The sequence below is a fragment of the Protopterus annectens genome, chromosome 2.part0, assembly GCF_019279795.1.
Source record: "Protopterus annectens isolate FY-2018-M chromosome 2.part0, PAN1.0, whole genome shotgun sequence".
NCBI classification, from domain to species: domain Eukaryota; kingdom Metazoa; phylum Chordata; order Ceratodontiformes; family Protopteridae; genus Protopterus; species Protopterus annectens.
The window spans coordinates 266801223-266820665 of record NC_056728.1 but is presented as its reverse complement, the minus strand read 5'-3'; the positions used below and the strand labels follow the sequence as shown (position 1 = coordinate 266820665).

General features: G+C 42.1%; 1 protein-coding gene across 7 annotated transcripts in view; it reads right to left on the bottom strand.

Moving 5' to 3' along the window:
• Window positions 1–19443, bottom strand: part of LOC122793060 (synuclein alpha interacting protein) — a 2145219-nt gene that overhangs the window by 1030997 nt on the left and 1094779 nt on the right. The gene's annotated exons all lie outside the window — the stretch shown is intronic.

The following is a 19443-nucleotide window of genomic DNA, read 5'->3' as shown; positions in this document are numbered from 1 at the left end:
GCCTATAAGATGCAATATAACTTCCTTCTCTGTGCATAACAGTGCAATAAGATATGCAATAGATAAGTGATAAAAAGAAGTTTTGTACTTACCATAACATTCCATGTGAGTTGTTTATCTCGCCTTTATTCTCACTGATGGGTTCGGAGCCGATCCTCGGCTCCGACACGGCTGATAGCAAAGCTCAAGGTTTGCCAGTAGCTCGAGACCAAGCCCCTTATCCCACAATGCACTGCTGGAATTACCTCAGATCTTGTTTGCTGCGAGTATATATACCCTTTTATTTATTTCTACAAGGAAGCACTTCCTGAAGGGGAAGAAGAAGTATTGAATAACCAGGATGGTACCAGCCTCTAAGTCAACTGTCAGCCTGGAGGGGGAAGGAGGGAGGGACGTGAGAATAAAGGCAAGATAAACAACTCACATGGAACGTTATGGTAAGTACATAACTTCTTTATGTGAAGTTGTTAAATCTCGCCATTTATTCTCACTGATGGGTAGCGTCCCTAGCACCCTCAATCTTGGGTGGCTCATGGAAGTACGTTTTTCAGAACCGTGGAACCAAAGGAAGACCTGTCCCTGGAAGCCTTATCTATTTTTAATGTGTGATAAAGGTATGAGGCTTAGACCAAGTGGCTGCAGCACAAATATTGTCAAGGGGCAATTTAGCCTGAAAGGCAGAAGATGTAGAAACGGCTCTGGTAGAATGAGCCTTAGGTTTGTGTGTCAATGGCATGCTTGCATCGCATAAACAAAGGATATACAATCTGATAACCATTTATATAGAGTTGTTTTAGCCACTGGATTACCTTTTCTGGCCTCCGAAAAGGATACAAAAAGTTGATCTGATTTTCTAATATCCTTAGTTCTGTCAAGATAAAATCTGAGCTGTCTGTGTACATCAAGTTTCTGCAGCATGTATTCCAATTTGTTAGAGTGGTTGGGAAAAAAGACTGGTAGCTCAATGACCTGATTGATATTTGATTCAGAACAGACTTTAGGCAAAAAGGAGGGGTTTGTTCTGAGAGATGCTCTATCCGCATGGAAAATCATGTAAGGAGGCCTGACAGATAATGCTTGAAGTTCTGACACACTGCGGGCAGAAGTAATGGCTACCAGAAATATAGTCTTCCAGGACAAATATTTGAGATCACAAGAAGATGCTGGTTCGAAAGGGGGAAGAATAATTTGAGAAAGCATAAAATTCAAATTCCAGGGAGAATAAGGGATTTTGACAGGAGGTCTCATGTGAAAGGCACCTTTAAGAAAAGCCTTGGATAACTTATGGCCCATAACGTTCAACCCATCGAATCCAAGGTGGAAATTTGATATGGCAGCTAACTGGATTCGAACTGTGGCAGCTGCTGCTCCTTCCTTAAAGATCTTTATCAAAAATTCTAAAATGGACAACAGAGAAGCTCGGAAAGGGTTGATTTTCTGTATATTGGCCCAAAATGTGAGCCTGTTCCACTTACTGCGGTACAGTTTCCCGGTGGATGGCTTATGACAAGACAAAAGGATTTGTCTTGTATCATCTGAGATAGAATGAAGCCTGGCAATTAGGAGAAGTGGATTAGCCAAGCAGTCAGCTTTAGGGACTGCAATGAAGGATGGAGGTCCCCTGACGGATGTGTCAGAAGGTCCGGAACTGGGTGCAGGATCCATGGGTTCTCCAGCAGATGACGGTGAAGGAAGGGGAACCAAATCTGTCGAGGCCAGTAGGGGACAATGAGGATAACTGTCCTTCCTAATGATTTTGCTTTTTGTAAAAACCTGGGTATCAATGGAAAGGGTGGGAATGCATAAAGGAGACCCGGGGGCCAATTGTTTACAACTGCATCTCTCAGGAGATGTCCTGGAGGTGGTATTAGGGCAAAGTAGCTTCTGCATTTGGTATTGATGTGACTGGCAAAGAGGTTGCAGCAAGGCTGGCCCCATTTGTGGAAAATCAAATCCACAATTCATTGGTTGAGAGACTAGTAGTGAGGCAAAAGTATTGCCCTGCTCAGCTTGTTCGCTATCACGTTGGATTTCCCCGGGATGTGCATTGCTAACAGAAAACGCTGGGATGACACAGCCCATTGCCATACCCTGAGGGCTTCTCGACAAAGGGGGTAAGATTTGGTTCAGTCCTGCTTGCTCAAGTACCAGACCACAGACATTGTCTTCCGAATTGCAATTGTCCCTAGAGGAAGAGAGTCCTGAAAGTACTGCAATGCCAGAAGTACCGCTCTCAACTCCAGAACATTGATATGCAGATGTGACTCTTGATCCGTCCATGTGCCTTGGGCAGTCTTTCCCTGAAAATGCCCCCCCACCCAATCAGGGAAGCGTCCGTGGTCACAGTGGCTACTGGGGGGGGGGGGACAAAGGGTCTTCCGATTGTGACATGAAGAGACATCAGCCACCACCGAAGGTCTCTCTTGCAAGAATTTGTGATGAGAATCATGTGGTGCATCAGTAGTTTCTGGTAAGACCACTGAGCAAAGAGCAGCCATTGAAGAATGCATCCTTGTGAGTGGTATGGCCAGGATTGCTTCCGCCATCAAACCTAGCACCTTCAAGACCTCTGCTGCTGTAGCTTTGTTCTTTGACACCAGTGAGTTGACATGTTGGTGGAGAAGTGAGACTCTTTCAATTGGAAGATGTAGAGTGGTGGCTGAGGTATCTAACTCTGCTCCTATAAAACTGGTATGCTGCGGTGGCGATAAGGCAGACTTTTCTAAATTGATTGTAATGCCTAATTGATGGCAGAGTGTCAGAGTATATTGTGTTGCCTGAGTCAATTGATGCCTGGTGGTAGCGGTGAGGAGCCAATCGTCTAGGTATGGCAACACCTGGAATCCTAGATGCCTCAGGTGAGCCGTGACCACTGCCATGCATTTGGTGAACACTCTGGGGGCTGTAGTAAGACCAAAGGGCAGGACTCGGAACTGGTAATGATTGGCTCCCAGCCGGAAACGCAGGTGATCTCTGGAGCATCTGTTCATCTTTATGTGACAGTAAGCATCCTTGAGATCTATGGAGCACATCCAATTGCCTTTCCCTAGGAAGGGAAGAATGGATTGAAGCGTGACCATTCAGAACTTCTCTTTCTTTACGAACTGGTTGAGTTTGCTGAGGACCAAGATAGGTCTCCAATCCCCTGTTTTCTTTGGTACCAAAAAGAATCTTGAGTAAGTTCCGAATCCAACTTGGTCTGCTGGGACTCGTTGGATGACACTTTTTTCTAGCAATTTGTGGACCTCTATGATTGCTTGTTCCCTGAGACTGGGTGGAACATCTGAGATTCTATTTACAGGAATGGGAGGGGAAGAGAACGGTATGAAATATCCTCTGGAAATGATGCTTTGTACCCATGTTATCTGATGTTATGTTTAGCCAGGCTTCTGGGTACAAAGACAAGCGACCCTCGACTGCCTCCAGAGCCAAAAAGCCAGGCCCCCTTTCAGGGGTGCTGGTAGGGTTGACCAGAGAACTGGCCCCTGTCACCCTGTTGCTGCGGACCCCCTCTGCCGCGAGGGCGGCGTCTTCTGTTATAACCCCCTCCTCTGCCTCTAGAGGGGGTTTCTCCACGTGTGTCCTGAAAGGCTACCTGTGCTTTTCGGAACCACATTTTCCCTCCCTTGGGGTAGGGCCGAATAGGGGTAGAAAAACAGACTCCAACGGCAGATAGGGTCTTGCCTTCCTGCTCACACCTGGTTAAAGTTTCCTTTACTTTAGGCCCAAACAGTGATGAGCCATCAAATGAGGTGTTGATAAAAGAAGACTTAAAGGCTCTGCAAAGGAAAAGAGATGCATCCAGGCTTGTCTTCGCAGAGCAATGCCCAAACTAGCGGCTCTATTCGAACCATCAGCTGCATAAGATATGAGATGCATGGACGAGTTCACAACTGAGTTTAGGGTAGCGAGCTGTGTGTTGACTTTGTTGGCAACCCCTGCAGCTACCATACCCTGGAGAGTATCTCCTAGCTCTTTCAGGAGATCTCTTTGTAGTCTCGTAAAATGGGTTAAGTAGTTCAGTGATCACAGAGAAAAAGTCGCTGAACTAAACATGCATTTCTCATATCTATCTATGATCCCAAAATCTCTGTTAGGAAGATGGATAGATGCGGATGCTTCAGACACTTCCTTTTTGGTGGCTGCAGCTACCACCATGGCATCAACAGGCACTCCTTTGGTCAAAATGGCCTTGTCCACTGCGGCAGAAATGAATTTATGTGGCTTGCGAGGGACAGGTTCCATGGCCTCCGGTGACTCCCACGCCTTACAAGATATCAGTTCCATGAGCTCATTGTAAGGCGGAGACACCCAAGAAGTGAAAGGTTGAGATCCAAAAGCCTTCAAGAGCATGGACTCATCCTCAGTAGGGGGTCTTGGACTGCCAATCACCCCTCTGACTAAGGATCTTTAATATCTCCGCAAAGGAGATATCCTCAGAGGGGGATCGAGGGGACCCTTCTGACTCATCCAAGTCCGTGTCAGATGTCAACGACTCCTGTGGGGAGTCTAAGTGCCTCCTCTTGCACAGTCTCTTCCTGGGCACCTCCTCAGTGGGAAGATCTGGGGAGGTCTCGGAAGAGCAGGGGACGCCCTGTGGGGGTACTTGAGGCTCAGGGTCTCTACGCTTAGGGGGACCGGTAGAGGAAGAAGCAGACACAGGAGCTTGAGGGGATAGGGAAGGCCGAACCGAGGCTGACATTGTCTTGGGAGACAGGACTCTCCTCATAGCATCAAAGGCACCATGGCTCCGACGAGAAGGGGTAGATGGACCCGAAAGGACAGTCCGATCCTCCCACACAAAACCATGGGCTCCGAGCCCGAGGTAGGAGCCGAGCTCATCCGAGCTGAAGCCCCGAGAGGAAGAGTCGGTGCCGACAAATCGGTCCGACTATCTTCCCCGGATCTGATGGGAGAGCGTCGGCTCCTAGAGTCCTCGGTCGGCACCGAGGAAGTCCAAGTAAATGGAGCCGATAACACCAGTGCGGGTCTCAGCTCCAAAGGTTCGATAATCATCAGTTCAGGTTCCTTTGGCTCCGAGGGTCCAGCACGGCTCGGAGGAGGAGTAGAAAAATTTGGTTCAATGGTCTTCGGCTCCGACGTGGTCAGGGCTGACAACAATTTGGCAAGTCCTGGTGCCTGTAAAAGCTTCTGCACTAGCCAATCTATGTCCAAATCTGAAAGGCTGACTGAAGACTTAGATGAATGCACCAAAGGTGCTGACTGGAGCAGAGGACAAGAGGGAACCTCAGAGACCAGCTCCAAAACTGGGAGCTGGCTCCAAATCAAAGGGACACTCGGTTCTGACAGCTGTGGGACCGATGACACTGTACCCTCTGAAGTTCTTGCCTTTTTTACAACTTTCGAATCCAAAGATTTAGAAGATTTGGAGGATTTGGAAAAAGTGCTGGCACCTTCCTGGCTACCCAACACCTCAGAAAAGGAATGCTGTAGTAATCCCCTGTCATTGAGTTTCCTCCTTCTCTCCAAGAGGACTCTTGATGAAAAGGAATGGCAAATGCTGCAAGTGTCTTGGAGGTGTTTAGCCCCTAGACAGTAGACACATTGGACGTGTCCATCAGTGACGGACATTTTCTACCCACAATCTGGGCATTTCTTGAATCCCAATTTGGGATGAGACTTTTCATCCGACATGCTCTAAACAGTACAAACCTGTAGAGTACAAACACTGAAATCTAAATAGGGTAAAAGTCCCAACACTAAGTAAGGAAAGCAAACTAAGCCCACACTGGGCACTATCTACCACAGAGGTAAAACTATAAATTTCAAATACAGGGCTAAAAAGGTCCACTGAGAGAAACCTGACTAGAAGAACTATTGTTATTATTAACTCTAAATAGGGCTAAAAGGCCCACACAAGACGACTAAGCCAGCACAGGGCACTAACCCACAAACTACTATTTCTATATTATAATTTTAACAATAACACACAAACTGTTTAGGCGAATAATATCTAATAGAAAGAAGAAGAATTTTTATCACAAACTTGCTATTTTTCACCAAATGGTCCAAGCTAGCTGGATCACTGAGATCTCTCTTGCTGCGGCAAACCAGATCTGAGGTAATTCCAGCAGTGCATTGTGGGATAAGGGACTTGGTCTCAAGCTACTGGCAAAGCTTGAGCTTTGCTGTCGGCCGTGTCAGAGCCGAGGATAGGCTCCGAACCCATCAGTGAGAATAAATGGCGAGATTTAACAACTTCACATTATAATGTCTCTGAACACTTTTTAGCAGCTTAGTCACCACACTGTGAACCAGCTAAAGATGGTATTAATATTCTGCTGAAATTCACTGGTCATAGATGGACCTGCTACTGCAACACTCAAACACGGTTAAACTTCTTTGCAGAGTCTACATATTCTCTTTGTTTGCATGGGTTTTCATTGGGTGCCCTAGTTTTCTCCCACATTCCAAAGATTTACTGTAGGCGAACTGATGATCATCAAACCTGCTCACAGTGTGTGTGTGTGTGTGTGTGTGTGTGTGTGTGTGTGTGTGTGTGTGTGTGTGTGTGTGTGTGTGTGTGTGTGTGCACATGCAAGTGTGTCGTGTACATGTGTGTATATGTATGGAAAAAAGATTAGCATCTTATCTGAGATTAGTTTTGCTGCCATGCACCCACAAAGCTAGGGTCTAGCTCCCTGTGACTAAAATGATTTAACCAGGCAATCAGAGAATGAAATAATGGGTGGATGGATGTTTACATACACACACAAAGAGGTGTCTGTCTTGCCCCTATTTAGAAATGAGTTTATCTGTAGCTTAATTCCTGTTCTACTACATTTTATAGGTAAAAATATCTCTAAACTGTCCATACATTCTGTATTTACATTCTCATTTTGTCTTTGGTTATGGCTGAAAAGTGTGTGAGATCTACCAGTTCACTTACCTAATTAATACATTAATTATAAAGCATACAGTTTTGTACCTTAACCTTCAGGTTCTCTCCCACCCTTCAAATCCAGTTATCAGAAAACAATCTTCAGCAGTATATTGATAAATCCTGCTAATGTAACATCTGATTGACCTGCAGTCTTCCCAGCACCTTTCAGACTAACAATGCCTTAAGGAACCTTAAAGGTCAATGATATCTGGTTAAGGTTTTCTTACCAAAAAAAGATAATCAATTTCCTTCTGTTTAATCTGAATCACAGAGTCCTACACAAAAAATGTTTCCTTGCTGTACAAAACTCTGCCATTTCTAGACAGCAGAGTTCTGGTGGTGTGAGATATTACTAATAGACAAGTAGATAACAGAAGCATGTAATGACAGGAAACCTGGCACATATGCCAGGGCAGAGAGTGAATAGAATGTTAATTACATATAAGAAGTACACAGCCTTTCTATAAGCAAGCAATTCTGAGACACTTTCTCACTCTGATTACTGCCCTTTATCTTTCTACCTTGTCAAAGGAAAAAACTTCAAAGAACAATACACGTAAGGTTCAGTTAAGGCACTTTTAATTTACTTGCCGCAAGGAGACAAAAACATGCAAATACAAGGATTTGTCTAACTACTAACAGGAAGTATGTTCATTCTTATACTGTTTTACAAGACATGGCCTTCTAAGCTGACGTAATCAAACACAACTTTTAGCATTGTTCTACAGCAGATGTTACTTCAGATTTTCTGCTGACATGGCTAGATTTGTGAGAAACTTTTGAGAAAAACAACCTGGCCTTGGTGGGCACTAATCCGTTTACAAACATCTATTGTACAGTGTTACATTTCAAGGTACTCTTCTAATATAGATACAAGCAAATGCTGATTGCAGTTCATATTTTCAAGCAAGCTTTGTCCTAATTATCTGTAACTTCTACAGCTGTGTATTTTCTCATAGCAAGAGCGGAACTCCTTGTCTAGTTTTATACAAGTAGTATTGTTCTATTCATTATTTTCCTAACACAAGCAGAAATCATCTGCTTCTCAGTAAATTTCCAAGGCACAAGCAAGATTTTAGCTAATAATACAATGTCAGAAAGCAACTGCAGTTTGAACAGATTTATGCAGTATGAAATAGAATAAATGTGTTAACCCTTTTCAAGCTCTAAATGCACTAAGCATATTACTAATACACACATTAATACATATTTTTCTATCCCCCCTATTAATACTTTTATTCTACTTTCAAGATAAGCATAAACAGTTTGTTTTCTTCTCCTAACCTCTTCCACACAGGATTTGCAGTTAAGAGAGTCATTTAGTTTAAACTTATGAAAGCATTTTCAGTCTTTTAACAGTTCTTCAAACTCAGTACTTTGATATAAGGTTTCAGAAACTGACATGTCTATAAGGTCTTTAATCAGTCTTTTCATGCAGGCGATACCACAACAAACACATACTCCCAAGTAGGAGCATACCTACACAAATGGCAATCAGGATGTTCATTAGGATGGTACCCCACCCCCCAAACCATTTCTGGAAAAAGTCCATCAGTGGGTTTGGGTCTGGTTTGGTCATGTCCGACACTTGCTGAATTACCTCAAGATGATTGTCTATCTCGTGTTTATGGTCAGGAATATACGAACAGCATTCTTCTTGGATTAAAGCGCAAGTACCACCTCTCGCCGCTAGGATGAAGTCGAGAGCCATGCGGTTTTGGAGCACCACAGTTCTCATAGCATTAGGTTCATCAGTCACCAATTCGAGAGCAGAAAAAGTTGCATTGCTCATTACTTCGAGAAGTTTCAATAGTTTTCTCAGCTCCCAAATCGATTTCACTGCTCCATATGCTGGTGATATGCCTGCCCATGATATAACGCTATCACTCAAGTCCATGTGTGTCAGTTCTTTGCCTATGGAATGATGGTCTTTCCAATGCGCATCGATTTGTCCCACTGGATTCACAGGTTTCTTGACGACCTCTCGGACATTTCGAATTTTTCCTTGAGGTAACACTGCAGTGTGTCGTATGGCCGGAACCAGGTAACCCAAAAAACAACTGCCAGACCAATTCTCAGGTAACCACTTGTATGCCTTTCTGCCACACACAAAATAACAGTCCTCTACTTTAGTAGTAACCTTGCTTTGAATATACACTCGCCCTGCATGAAACATTTTTCTATCAGTTATAGACAGCTGTTTATAAAAAACAGAATTATGTTTTACTTCATCAAGTGTTTTATGCATCAATCCAAGAAATGAATCATAGTTTGTATTACAATAAAGATCTACTTTGCTACCTTTAGTGTAACATCTATAAGGAACAGTCACATTGCAATTGCTCCAACCCACCTGAACAGTATCATTTTTATAAAAACACACAGTTCCCTTTTGTGGAACAGACAAGTGCAATGCTATTTTATCTTGTGATGTAATGGTTGAGGTATCATAAATCAAGTTCTCCCAGGTCTCATTGACCTCTAGGGGGACCGTAGTCATTAATAACCCCCTGTATGCTGTCGGCAAAGCTGTGCAAATCCAGCAATTCGAAACATTGAAAGTCTCAGCATACACATATTTAATTTCCTGGTAAGTGTTAAAGTTTGGATGCCAGTTTATGAGTAACGCTTCGCGTTTATTCAGTTCAGTCTGTGTGGCAGGGAAAAGAAAAGCAAACAACCATACGCTCCACAAGGATGGCATGCAGGGTCAAGCCAACAATGTAAACCACCAACGACCAGCAAAAAACTATAGTGAACACGCAGTAATGAAGAAATAATGATTATTTATTTATAATTCCTTCAAATCATATCCAATAATACAAGGTCAGAAAGCAACTGCAGTTTGTACAGATTTATGCAGTATGAAATATAATAAATGTGTTAACCCTTTTCAAGCTCTAAATGCACTAAGCATATTACTAATACACACATTAATACATATTTTCTAACATACCTCCTTCAGACTACACATTTACCTTGAGGTTTGGAACTTGCACAGTGTATTTTTAATGTCAGTTATTCTAAAGTCTGGCCAATATAATGAAATGTTGGCTCTGAGATAACACTACATAACTAGGCAGTTGGTAAACAGAACACTGCATCAAGCATGTTATGGCAGCTGAAAAGATCAAAAGACTTAAGAAAACTTTGGGCAGATAAAACATATATCCTGAAGATCAAACATAAGGTATAATAGCTGCTAAGATAAAAAAATGAACATATAAGGCCAAATGAGTGAATTGGATGGGTCATGCTCTTTACAATAACAGTATCTATGTACATGACCAGATACGCAAGACAGTGGCATTCTGCCAGTGAAAGGGTATCAGTAATTCTGTTAGGAAAAGATAAATTATAAAGCTACTAATAATTTGCCTCCCCTCTAAGATGGAAATATAAGTATCCAGAGGTAAATGTTAAAGACTAAGCCAGAGCAGTTAGATACCATAATCTAAGAGAGTTTGAAGTAATAGTGATCAATCTGCATACCTTATATGGCTTTTAGGAGTGATCAGCTCTTACAGGCCAAAGATGTGAGGCATACTATTTCTTTTAATTTTGCGTTTCTAGCTATGACTCATGCAATTTGCAAAGAAACTTTTATTAAAACAGGGCAGAGTTCTGTGAATGGCAATTACATTGCAAGAACATACAGCAATTAGCATGTCACAGTGACAGGGGCAGGATTTTCATCCAGATGCTGTTCTACTAACATTATCTGCTACTTCATATGTTAATGCTTACAAATGCCATTTCAATAAGAAATCAGTCAACACTACAGAAAGTCTTCTGCATCATCTATAAATTGCACAATCCATGCTATCACAAAAAAATAAACTGTAAGAAAGTCCCCAGACATTTCCCATGTGAGATGTGCCAGACTCAACTCACTGGAAGGCAGCAGGCCCAGGTTAACACCGGAGGGACTATTTTATTCAGTTTGCCCGAGAATATTTAGGGTTCCTGCAGGGTAAGTTGGAAACTATTGCTGAAGCTACAGAAGTGTGAAAATCTCCTAAATGGCTTCCTACTGCAGTAGATATCTCCAGGATAAGCAGGTTAGAAAATGGATGGATGGATGGATGGATGGATGGATGGATGGATGGATGGATGGATGGATGGATGTTTAGAGGGAGGGATGGAGAGACACATGGTTGGATGAATGAATGGATGGATGGACTATTCACACAGTGAAAATAATTACAGTAATGCTAAACAATAATATTACAGCTGACATGAACTGCACACTGAGGTGAATCAAAGTGCTTCTATCACCTACATGACTGACATATGAAGAATTATGTTTGTATCTCTGATCATAACCATGTTATTATTCATTCGAGACACAGACCTGGAGAGAAGAGTAAAGTGAAGCTCAAGAGATGAATCTTGACATCCATGAAAACAACACCTAACAACTTGATTATAATCAAAGAAACTTGATTTTAATTCTTTCAAGTACATCGTGCTTCAGCTGCTCTGATGTACTACTAGTTACAAAAATACATATATAAAGATATAAATAAATCTGTGCAGCATGTTGAAAAACATACAACATATAGTGCTGCTATACAAAGAAAATTACATATCTTCATAATTAGCAACAGCAATATCTACCATAGGGTGTTCTAAACATGGAAAATAACAATGCATTTATCTGTCTCTCATTGTGACATTTTACACCATATGCCCCTTAGTAGCATGTAGGTCTCTCAAGTATGAAAATATGATAACAAGTGTGAAAAAAACAAGTGACAATCAATGACTAATATCCACACTCAAAGACATACTGGATTAATGATCATAGTATCCGTTTGTTTCTTACAGTTTTCCCTTTTGTACGCTGACTATTATTAATTGTTAAGTTACTTAGTTAAGAAGGTCACCCAAAACATGACAATACACCACAGGGAGATATGGGTGTTAAACTTAAGTATATAAAAAGATGCAAGAAAAAAACTTTATGTCCAAATTAGTTAAAATTAAACTATTTTTTTTTTCTATTTACTAACTGCTGAGGTACTTCAAACCTCTAAGTAGTTTTTGCTATACTGGGTACTGGCTTTTAATTGTTCTTTTCTGTTTTCAAGACATAGATAAAAAAGATATTTCAAGTCAGCAGACACTGCATACAGAGGGTATCAAACCAGTTAATGAGTAAAGTGCATATTTAACTACAGGAAACAAACTTGCTTTCATTAATATGTTTCTGAAAGAAGTGTATAGGTTTGTTAAACATAGCAATAGAAATCTGAACTGCAATGTATCCTATGAAATGGTTTTACTTACATGAAGTGGCTTTTAGTAAAAAAAAGTTTACATGTTGAATTCTTCTTGCCTGCTGTGAATGGTAAGACATAAATAGCAATAGTATATGCAAGGAACCATTAAGCCGAGTCTTTTTACTTTGCAGTCATTGGTATTTGCCTTCAGTAAGTATTTCTAATGAGGCAAAAATAGGACAAACATACTCAAAAAGACCAGGAACCAAATAAAAACAGTGTGTTGTAGCAGCTCAAGTGTGAAAAGAATGAAGGTAAATGTGAATATAAAAAACTCTTCAATAAATAATTTTAAAACATGGTTTAGCTCTTTTGTTTTGTTAAAAGCCAAAACTTCATTACAACAAAGTAAAACAATCTCACATCAAATTAAAATACATTAAACAGACAATCAAATGTGTCAATATGTTTAAAAATATTTATAGGGACAAAATGCCATGAATTAATGAAACCTTTTGACCTAATTTTAAATATGCAACTTGCACACATCACCATAGTATAAAAAGTATTATAAACCATTCAAAAAATATTTGTGGCAACCAGCTCATTGTTTTATCCAACTATAATATAACATAATATAATATAATAATATGTATCCATAAATAAATTAATGAATTAATAATTAATAATAAAGACAGTGGCATCTCAGCAGCATCAGGACAAGGTGAAGGCACAAATAAATGTAAAACATAACACATAAGTGAAAACAGTGGCATTTAACTTAAGTTGCCAAAACAGTTCTCTGTACCAGTGATGTTGAATAAAAACTCTGACAAAGGCATAAAACTACTGCTATATGCACCTTAATGGGGAAACAGCTTGAATCAACACCAAATATCTGTGAAAAATAGACTAAAATTACTGGTACTTTAGTAATAAAAGGATCTAAACCACTGTAAGTAAAGGCAAATGCCCATTCACTTCAGTATATTTGTCTAGTACTCAGAGTCTAGGCAGAAGTGAGAAAGTGACCTACTCTATTAGGTAAAATGGATCCAGGCCATTAATGGAACTGAAGTAACCATACAAGGAGGGTTGTCAGATGGATGAGTAATTTTCCGAAGCACTTCAGATATACAGGTGTCTCTGGAAAAAAACAGACAAAGGAGAAAGAACCAAACCTGCCCATGCCAATGAGAATAACCTTGGAGTTGTTCCGCCTGGCTTTCTGAATGACTTTTGTAATAAAGTCAAATGGGTGAAGAGTGTAAAGACATCAAGGTGGCCATTTCTGCATGATAACATTCCAGGGGCTTCACCCATGGAAGAGATGGAGGAAAATAAGTTGCAGAATTTGGCACTGGTTGGGGATGCAAACAGGTCACAGCAAAGCTTCTCTTGGTTACAGAACACTTTCTCTGCCACTAACTGGCTAAGACCCACTTTTGTGACATTAGTAAATAGAGAGTGAACCTGTCTGCAACAGAAATGGCCTCCCCAGGATTGTCGTTAATTTTCAGAAAGCAGTTTGCTGAAATAGCTCATCACCATACATTCACAATTTCTCAGCAAAAGGGATAGGAATGAGTTATTCCCTGTCTGCTTATGTATCAATCCACTGCCTTGTTATCAGTGTGGATGGTAATTGTATTTTGAGAGAGAAGGTAAAAACTGTTTGCAATGCTAACTATATCCTCATATTTAAAATGCAGATGTACAGACTGGCTTCTGACTTTTACCACACTCATAGGACTGCCTGCCCTTGGCAATGTTCTCTTCACCATGCAGCAGAGACATCCGTGTTTATAGCCATTACAGGGATTGTGACTAGAAATGGACTTCCCAGAGAAAGGTCTGGAGTGTGAGGCAACCATTTCTAATGAAACCTGCAAAGACTGTGTCACAGGTTCTATCAGAGGAGATCACTGAACTTGTAAGGTGCACTGCAAAACTCACATGTGACATCTTGCACTTGGAACCATGTAAATAATGCTGCCATTAGTCCTAAGGTTTTTAGGCACAGGGATAAAGATACTGATTGAACCAGACTGATCTGGATAACCACATTCTGTAAAGTAAGGATCCTGCTTAAGGAGAGATTAGCCTTGCAGGATAGTGTCCTATATGAAACTGATGAATGCAAACAATTGGGAGGGTTCCATTGATGACTATGCAGAGCTCCTGCAACTCCAAAAGAACAGAAGAAATTTAGAAAAGATTTTCTCACTGAAATTAGACTTTTTGTTAGAGTAGCTAGAAATCAAGTCATCTGGGGAAGGAAACATATTCACCCCTAGCAGATTCTGGTTTACTGCAAATACATGCATTTGGTGAACAACTTGATAGATAAAGTAATACTGATAATAGCTAGATCCCATCCAGAAGTGTAGAAACCTGCTAGACACTTTGACAATCTTTATGCAAAGGAAGGTGTCTTGGAGGCTTCTAGCAGACAGGGAAGGATGGACTGCACCACAAAAGGCCTGTGGCTAACCAAGTTTGGGGTGACTGTAAATTGGGTACTGTAATTGACTCCCCAAATTATGTTAACATACTGCAAGAGGGTCTCACAGCAACTAATGACTGGTGCCAAAATTGTGGCCTCAAGCTAAATGCAAAAAAAGTATCATAACATTTGGCAAAAACAAGGCCCCTACTGATTACCACATCAACAGCACCCCCCTAAACACACAACCTGTGGTGAGAGACCTGGGTACTCAAACTGATAATCTCACAATCGACCATCATGTAGCGGCAGTGGTCAGATAAGCCTTTTACTTGGTTTATTTCATAAGTAAAGAGATTGCATCCAGAAAAAAGGAGGTTATTACCTCTATACTCCACCCTCATTAGACCAATAATCGAGTATAACACCCCATCTGGTATGTACCTCTCCAAACATCTGCATCAACTGGAAAGGCCACAAAAATACCTCATAAAGAGAATCCATGGCCTCCAACACCTGTCCTATGTGGACAGGCTCAAATCACTATCACTACACTTGGTATCTTATAGATTGCTCAGAGGTGATCTGTGTCTCACCTACAAGGCAATCTCGGACCCTGCCCTACTAAAGATTTTCCATATCCATAATTCCAACTCCTCATGCATTACCCACTCAAAAGGCCTGACTCTAATATGCAACATCAACAAAACCTGTTGGAGAGCCAGGTTTGTCTCCCAAAGGCTGCCCCGTCTCTGGAATAGGCTTCCCATACATGTCAAACAGAGTAGCTCGCTCACCCTCTTCAAGTGCAACCTTGATGACTGGATGGGAAACCACAAATTTGTCGCAGGTGTTCCACGTGTGTCCCTCAATGACAGGGGTGACAGGTGCTGACTGAAGTTTCTTTTTGGGGAAAAACTCGTGGCTAGGCTTATAATTGCCCCAAGGCCATTAGCCTAGTAGCTTCCTATGATCCTATGACAATAAAAAAGGACTCTGGGTTGAATTCATTTAGGCCACCCAGACAGAGTGCCATCCTGAAATCCTTTCTACTTTGAAAACTAAACAGAACATGGGAAGAAAAGAAAAAAAAAACAGTTCCTTTCTGTTCTAATAGGGCATCCTATATAGCTTCATCATGCAAGAGGCACCACCTCTTGTACTATTATGTACTTTTAACAGAGTGAGACATTTAGAAAAAGGTGAAAGACTGAGGCTAGGTGAGGAGAGGAAGGGAGTGACATAGCCTTTAGCATATTACTCTCCTAATACACTTACCAAAATAAATCATAAGCCTCTAGATAAAGACAACAAAGAAAAGAATGAAGAAGAGCAGGCATATTAACAAGGGCTGGCAGATTATTCCACAACTTTGTATCTTCAAGCAAGCACTAATATACCCCGACACTTGACTGCCCAACAGGGCAATGCTCATTATTCATCCCTCACCAACAAAGCGACTAAGCAGCTCACCCTACTATTCAGGCATGACCAAAGGGCAATTTCAGTTATACTCTCCAGTCCAGCTGGTGAACCTGGGTATCCTGAGGCAATGTTACAACTGCCTCATGTGCACAGACAACCCTCTCCTCCTACCACAAAACATTAACATATGCGAGAGATGCAATTATATAGCTAAACTGGAGGCTAATCTCTCTCCACCCAAGACTGGAACAGGCAGTCATGAGGAGAAGGTTAACACTTGCACCAGACCTCCAACCTCACCTAGACATACTAAACCAGCACTGGCAAAAAAATACACATAAATACACAAAATCATACTCGGAGGCTCTAAATAAAAACCTGCAAAAGCACCACAGACCTCCAAAGCAGACACCCAAAAAACCTGCACCTCCCGTCACAAACCAGACAATACATAAAACACAAAATCAGTGTGCTGCACAATCACAGACCTTAGGGTGAAATAACATACCTAACACACTAGTAATAGGTGACTCTATAGTCAGGCACACCGATGTCCAACTCACTAGGCTGGACAAGGAGAACGTTACTGTTAGCTGCCTGTCGGGAGCCAGAATCCGCCACATAACACAAGCACTCAGGTCACTCCAGAACAAGTACAAATATGACTTTGTCATTGTTCATGTTGGTGTGAATGACCTGAGACGTACCTCCCTGGACTACATGAAAAGAGACATGGAAGAGCTCTCTGATCATGTAGCCCAGGCAGATAAGACCCTGACCCTGAGTAGCATCCTGCCCTCACCAAGAATGATACCGCAGTACAAAGAAAAATATGATCAATTTTGACAATTGGCTAAGCTTCTGGTGTCATTCAAAGGGGATCCAGTGTCTGTCAGCCTGGGACGACATGCTTGACAGGCCTTGTTGCTTCGCAAGAGACAAATTGCACCTGTCACACCTAGGCTTTCGAATACTGGCCAAGGCTCTTGCTGCCCCCATAGTGCCTTTTTTAGGCAAGGCCCAAAAGTCAAATCCACCTCCGTAAACAGCACAAAAAAAAAATGAGGGCTATGCTACTCAATGCCAGGAGTTTAAATCTCAAAATGCACATGCTCGAAGCACTCCTCAGTATGGAGAATGTCAACATCTGTGCAGTAACTGAAACCTGGTTCAAGGCTCCACAGAGCACCCCTGCACTACCGGGCTACAACTCATACCACACATTTCAGCCACAGAACATGGACCGAAACACAAAAGGAGGGGTTGTATCCATATTCATCAAGGATACCTACACCTCCAAATTAGTGGTGCAGCATGATACCTCTGAGATCATCCATGTGCAACTAATATCAGGCAAATCTGCAATGCAAATTGTGGTCTGCTACAGATGACCCTCCATGATCCAGGACCACTACTCTGCCTTTCTGGAAACACTGGAAAACATGAAGGTCTTACCGAATACACTGATATTGGGCGATTTCAATTACCCTACCGTTAACTGGGAAAACTACTCAAGTACAAACTCCCAGGTCCAGCGCTTCCTGGAATTTATCAACCCAAATGCCCTGGATCAGCTGGTAAACTCCCCTATCAGAGGTGAAAACATATTGGACCTGGTCATCATCAACATGGGCGACAGGTGTTCCACACCGGAGGTTGACCCATCACTTGTTAGATCAGACCATAAACTAATCACTCTGGATGTCCACACCACACCACCACCTCCAACCAAGGAAACCACAGTGAAAAACCTTTCTATAGCAAACTTCACCATACTTAAGACAGACGTGGTAAGTTTCACAGCCCCCACGCTAAAGGATAACAGTGTCCAAGATGCAGGAACCTTTACAAATGCACTCTATGAGCACCTACAAGGATGCATGGATCATGCCATCCTAGCAAAACCAAGACTCACTCCCCTAAGAGAAGGAAGCCAGTCTGGTGGACCCCTGTCATAAACAGGCTATACAATAGAAGGAGGAAACTAATTCAGTAAAAAAGCAAATCCCAAGAAGGAAAGGCCTCCCTGATCAGTATCAGTAAGAAACTAAGGTCTGTCATAAAATCCTCCAAGGCTAAATTCGAAAGAAAAATTGCCAAGGATTTGAAAGATAACCACAAAGCCTTCTTTAGCTATGTTAAGAATCTAAGTGGCAACTCACAGATATGCTCTGAGCTAGTGCAAAATAGCACAAAATATACTGAATCCACTGATATTGGCAACATCCTGGCAGATAGATTCAGTGCAAACTTCACCCCCCTTCTCACCCCCAAAAGGGTCCACAACAATACCGGAAAAGTGTAGTGTCCCGGAAATCTCAGACGCACAGGTGAAAACAGCCCTTTCAAAAGCCAAAAGCATAGCGCCAATGGGGCCAGACGGTGTCCCAGGCTGCATCTTGCACGAGCTACAGAACGAACTAACCCCCCACCTAAACACACTGTTCAGCCTTAGCCTTTCCACAGGTTACATGCCCATAGAATGGCCCACAGAAATGGTTATTCCTCTCTACAAAGGCGGGGCCACAACTGACCTGGTAACTATCGCCTCATAAGCCTGACTAGCCTGGTCTACAAGGCTATGGAGTGCATCATCATGGAACTCATTAACAAAGACATTGGGATCCTCCAAACACTTAACCCGACCCAGTTCAGCTTTGTTAAGGGGAGATCATGCCTACTAAACCTGGTTGACTTCTTCGAGACAGTCACCAAGGCCATATATGAGGGGAAGGTAGTTCACACAGCCTACCTTGACCTCGCCAACTCTTTTGACACCATTCCCCACTTGGGAATTATAGAAAAACTCACTAGCCTGAACATAAACCCCTACGTCACGAGATGGTTTGCCAACTGGCTTACAGACAGAACTCACACGGTAAGAATAGCGGGCTCCAGGTCCGACTCTAAGCTAGTCACAAGTGGTGCCCCACAAGGCTCGGTCCTGGGACCCCTACTGTTCGGCATATACTTCTCAGAAGTACAGGCAAACACAGGAGGACTATGGTTAACCAAATTCGCCAATGACTGCAAACTGGGAGCCATAATTGACTCTCCGGCTGACACGGACATTTTCCAAAAGGGCCTTACTGAGATGGACACCTGGTGTCAAAGTCATGGTCTCAAGCTAAATGCCAAAAAATGCATCATCATCCCATTTGGGAAAAAAAACACCCATAAATTACCACATAGGTGGCAGCCCCTTAACAGAGAAGAGGCAATAAGAGATCTGGGGACCCAGGTAGATAGTAATCTCTCCTTTGACAATCATATTGCCAAAGTAGTTAGAAAATCCTTCTAAGTAGCCCATCTAATTACTAAAGGGTTTGCATCTAGAAATAAAAAAAGTTCTAGTGCCCCTCTACTCATCACTCATCAGACCCTTCATAGAGTACAATGCCCCATTTGGGCTGTACCTCACAAGACACTTCCAACAGCTGGAA